The sequence below is a fragment of the Lagenorhynchus albirostris genome, chromosome 17 (genome assembly GCF_949774975.1).
Source record: "Lagenorhynchus albirostris chromosome 17, mLagAlb1.1, whole genome shotgun sequence".
NCBI lineage: Eukaryota > Metazoa > Chordata > Mammalia > Artiodactyla > Delphinidae > Lagenorhynchus > Lagenorhynchus albirostris.
The window spans coordinates 23,116,075-23,122,074 of NC_083111.1; positions in this window are offsets into that span (position 1 = coordinate 23,116,075).

A 6,000-nucleotide genomic window follows, 5' to 3' on the forward strand; every position below is an offset into this window, starting at 1 on the left:
TGGCTCTTTTTCCCTTATATTCTTCATGTTCTCCTGTTGCCGAAATAATAGCCTATGCTATCTGCCAGACTAGGTCCGAAGCAAGCCAAGAGGCGAAAATTACAAAGAATCTCTCGAAAAACCATGTGGTCCTGTCTTTTAATAGCGCAGGGTTTTCGGTGGCAAATTAGGAAGATTTTCATGTAATAAAATCTGACTGTTTTGAGTGCAGGATTAAGGACAACACGCTGAGATGAATTAAATGAAATGTTGGAAATGAATTAAGTTAACCAAAGGGTAGAATTATCAACAGGGATCTTTTGAAAGTATAATTGGAGGCTTCATGTCCATTGATCAACGGACAGTTTGAAGTTCCTGTAATAACACTTCTCGTGATTAGCATTAGCACTCTATTTCCAAAGTGTTCTGCAGTTTCTCATCTTACGTGAAGTCACTTTCATTACCACATAGTTCTAAGGTGGTAACCCAGTTTCCTAAGCTGTCTGCAGCTACGAATAAGGCAAGCTTCTTTTTGTGCTACGTGGAGACTCTGGCTTGGCCTTCAGCCCGCAGCGTCGCCTACTATTTCACACACGCTAGGCTTTTGTTAATATGTTTTTTAATTAGCAGTAGTTACCTGAAGCAACTCCATGTTTTCTGTCCATTGCGCTGTAAGTAAGTGTATCTCTTTCCCACCTGCATTGCCAGCGTCTTCTCGTGAGGTTTGTTCTGTTTATCTCAATCCGCTGAGACCTCTCCTCTTTGACTGCCCCTACTCCCACTGCACTTGGCTTCTCTCCTGTGGCACTCACCCCTGGGACTCATCTCCCAGGCCAGCCTGCTACAGCTATAGGGTTGTCTTTTTCACAGCCCTGCTAGGTCATAACTTAGCAGCTTATGAGCTTCAGGAGGTCAAGGATCATTTGTGTCATGGTTTCATTGCTTTAATTATGCTATGCATTTAGTCAACATTGTAAGTTTAGCTTTCAGGTTTAAATTTAAAAAGAGGTACATTGTATCTACTAATAATCCAGTGTTTGTAACAAAGAGGTGCAATGATAGTTTTTTTTTTCTTTTAAATGACCTTTTAAATGTACCAGTAAGGTAAATGTTGGCATTGGCAGGAAGTTCTATAACGGGATCAAGAATTTTTGACCAGCTGCTGCTCAGATAAATGGCTGGAAAGACAATCTCTCAACCTATGGACTAACTTGTGGACAAAAAAATAGCACTTGAAAATAGTGTTGGTTCAAAATATGATTTATTCTCTTCGTATCTATTTAACTTGCTATATAGTTAGAAACCTGACTGTTATGTATGTTGGGAGAGAAAAATGACTTGTGTTTTGAAGAATTTATGTGCTTGTTCACATCTGCGGCTAATAGCATACAGATGCTAATAGCACAGCCCATACCCAGCTTTACCATTTTTCTTCGTAAGAGAACCCAAATATTATTTGGGATAGCGGTGTGTCCAGCTGAAACATGGCCACTTTAACCTCCCTTGCAGCTGGAGGTGGCACTCTGACACATTAATGACCAATGAGATATGAGCAAGAAACCTCCAAGAAATCATTCGGAAAGAAAGACTTGGCTGGACCTAGAGATGATCATACTAAGTGAAGTAAGTCAGCCAGAGAAAGACAAATATTATATGATATCACTTATATGTGGAATCTAAAAAGTAATACAAATGAACATATTTACAAAACAGAAACAGACTCACAGATGTAGAAAACAAACTTATGGTTACCAAAGGGGAAAGGGGGGAAGGGATAAATTAGGAGTATGGGATTAACAGATACACACTACTATATATACAATAGATAAACAACAAGGATTTACTGTATAGCACAGGGGACCATATTCAATATCTTATAATAACCTATAACAGAAAAGAATCTGAAAAAGAATAGATATATATTTATGTATAGCTGAATCACTTTGCTGTACAACTGAAATTAACACAATATTGTAAATCAACTATACTTCAATTTTAAAAAAAGAAAGACTTGGAAACATTTTTTTCTTCAGCTTCCCCCTTCCAGCCTAGAAGGGCAGCAGCCATCTTGAAACATGAGGAAGGAAACCACAGCCAAGTTTGGCAGCGTAGAAAGGCAGAAAGAGCCTGGGTCTTCAGTGGCATCATGAAGCTGCTTCTTATGGGAGAAAAAATAAACGCCTGGCTTTTTTAAACCACTAGAGCTGGCTTCCTGTTACACTGAGCCAAAAACATCCTAACTAATACAACATGCCATTTTAAAATTCCCTTCCTGGCATGTACCAGCATAGGTGGATTCATGCAGCCCTGAACCTTAGACAAATATTAACTTAATTTTCTCTACAAGGCTAAAAAAGCACTGTTTATATTATAAACAACCTAGCATGTAATAGTTCCACAAAAGCCTACTTTTCTCTTGTGTCTTCCTTCTACTTGTTTTTTTTTCTTGACAAATAGAATCTGTACTTAACAACTCATGATGTGTTACAACTCAAATGAACAGAGCTTATGTTTTAGCACACCGAGGAATCTCTGGAGAATGGCTAGCACTTAAACTGAGCACCGGGGTGCATTTAACTGAACCATCCTCTAAAAGGCTCAGTACAGGAGAGAGACACTAGATTTACTTTGCAGGGTTGTTGTTGTTAATGGTGACATGGATTTTTTTTTCTTTTTTAGTTTCTTTTTTCAAATACCCATTCATTGGTGAAATTTCTACAAGAAAATGTACCAAGGGGACTCCCTGGCAGTCCAGTGGTTAGGACTTGGTGCTTTTACTGCTGTGGCCCGGGGTTCATCCCTGGGCGGGTAACTAAGATCCCACAAGCTGCGTGGCATGGCCAAAAAAAAAAAGTGTAGCAAAAAGCAGATGAATGGAAGCAAATGAAAATATTAAAGAGGTTAGAAACAGAAGCCGTACATTATAAGTGGAAACTATACACTCTGCCCTCGTTGTACCCATTCCCCATCTGATAGCCAGCAGAAATCACATAAAATGTATATGGCCAGATGGTCTTTGCAGGCCCACCCCTCACATTTGTGGGACCCAGGGTGAGGGTACAAACAAAGGCCCTGGCCCTTTCCTCTGGCTTGGTCTTTTTCCTAGGACTCTGTCCTATAGTCATGCTGGCCTGCCATGCTCCTGTGCCCAGGCACCTCAGCCAGAAATCCCATCTCGATCCACCCTTTCCCATCAACCACCCCTGGGTCACACCTGTAGTTGTAGACTAGGATTGCAGACACCCAGGGCATGGTGTATAAGAGGGTGCAGGAATGGATGGGTAGGTCCAATTGGTGCCAAGGATTCCTTACCCTGAGAAAAGCACTGGTGGGTGATCTCTAAAACCCAGGGCCCCGTACGGGGGTCCCCCGTAGCCTGGGTCTAGGATTGCCAGATAAGATACAGGACACCCAGTTCAATCTGAATTTCAGATAAACAACAAATAATTCTTTAGTATAAGTTTATCCCCTGCAATATTTGTGACACACTTATACTAAAAAAAAGTTATTCATTGTTTATCTGAAATTCTTAATGGGTTCCTGTGTTTTTGTTTGCTAGCTCTGTCAACCCAAACTGTTTCTAAGGGCAGTTCTGGCTCTCTGATCGCTCAAGCCACTAAAGGCCTATGATACCACAATTTTGAAAAAGTGACCATATTCCAGCAGAAAGACAGACTCTTGATAGTTGAGCTATGGAAGTAAATGAGGTACATATACTAGGTGAAAGTTAGGAAGGCCAAGAAATCAAGGACACGTTTTGGAGAAATATTGATTTAATAACAGGTAATTAACACTTAATTGCTTTAGAAAATATTACAGCCATCTTGTATTCTCTCAGCTATGTAAAAAACTGACTGTGAATATGATATAAACAACTTTACACTGGCATTTTTCACAGAACTAGAACAAAAAATTTCACAATTTGTATGGAAACACAAAAGACCCCGAATAGCCAAAGCAATCTTGAGAACGAAAGAAGGAACTGGAGGAATCAGGCTCCCAGACTTCAGACTATACTACAAAGCTACAGTTATCAAGACGGTATGGTACTGGCACAAAAACAGAAAGATAGATCAATGGAACAGGATAGAAAGCCCAGAGATAAACCCACGCACATATGGTCACCTTATCTTTGACAAAGGAGGCAGAAATGTACAGTGGAGAAAGGACAGCCTATTCAATAAGTGGTGCTGGGAAAACTGGACAGCTACATGTACAAGTATGAGATTAGATCACTCCCTAACACCATACACAAAAATAAGCTCAAAATGGATTAAAGACCTAAATGTAAGGCCAGAAACTATCAAACTCTTAGAGGAAAACATAGGCAGAACACTCTATGACATAAATCACAGCAAGGTCCTTTTAGACCCACCTCCTAGAGAAATGGAAATAAAAACAAAAGTAAACAAATGGGACCTAATGAAACTTAAAAGCTTTTGCACAGCAAAGGAAACCATAAAGAAGACCAAAAGACAACCCTCAGAATGGGAGAAAATATTTGCAAATGAAGCAACGGACAAAGGATTAATCTCCAAAATTTATAAGCAGCTCATGCAGCTTAATAACAAAAAAACAAACAACCCAATCCAAAAATGGGCAGAAGACCTAAATAGACATTTCTCCAAAGAAGATATACAGAGTGCCAACAAACACATGAAAGAATGCTCAACATCACTAATCATGAGAGAAATGCAAATCAAAACTACAATGAGATATCATCTCACACCAGTCAGAATGGCCATCATCAAAAAATCTAGAAACAATAAATGCTGGAGAGGGTGTGGAGAAAAGGGAACCCTCTTACACTGTTGGTGGGAATGTAAATTGATACAGCCACTGTGGAGAACAGTATGGAGGTTCCTTAAAAAGCTACAAATAGAACTACCATATGACCCAGCAATCCCACTACTGGGCATATACCCTGAGAAAACCATAATTCAAAAAGAGTCATGTACCAAAATGTTCATTGCAGCTCTATTTACAATAGCCCAGAGATGGAAACAACCTAAGTGTCCATCATCGGATGAATGGATAAAGAAGATGTGGCACATATATACAATGGAATATTACTCAGCCATAAAAAGAGACGAAATTGAGCTATTTGTAATGAGGTGGATAGACCTAGAGTCTGTCATACAGAGTGAAGTAAGTCAGAAAGAGAGAGACAAATACCGTATGCTAACACATATATATGGAATTTAAAAAAAAATGTCATGAAAAACCTAGGGGTGAAACAGGAATAAAGACACAGACTTACTAGAGAATGGACTTGAGGCTATGGGGAGGGGGAAGGGTAAACGGTGACAAAGCGATAAAGAGGCATGGACATATATACACTACCAAAAGTAAGGTAGTTAGCTAGTGGGAAGCAGCTCGGTGCTTTGTGACCGCCTGGAGGGGTGGGATAGGGAGGGTGGGAGGGAGGGAGACGCAAGCGGGAAGAGATATGGGAATATATGTATATATATAACTGATTCATTTTGTTGTGAAGCTGAAACTAACATACCATTGTAAAGCAATTATACTCCAATAAAGATGTTAAAAAAAAAAAACAACTTTAAAATGCATAAAAATGAATATTGGCAGGAAAGAGTACTTAATACTAATGGAAGTTAGACATGTAAATCCCTAAATGTTAACAGGAAGAGATCTCAAGTTATTGATTTTGACTATGTTAAGAAAAGCCATAGACCACTTAATGTTCCTTGTATTTTTTTAGCCACTTTGAGTTCTGTGTGTTTATCAAATTACATCATGGGAGCTGGGTGGGGAGGGGAGTGCATGGAGAGCCGCGGTCCCTTTTCTCCTGGAGCCTCAAACATCACTGTTCTCAGTATTTTCATGTATTCTTAAAACTACTGTCTGATATAAATTGCACTAATTATGTATAGATTGAAGAATTAAATGATTAACAGTATTTGTACATTTTTAAACTAGCATTCGACTCAATGACATGCAGGTCATCTCCTCCCTGCAGAGATATTTAGTTTTCCAGAGCACCAATGTTCCTCTTCTAGA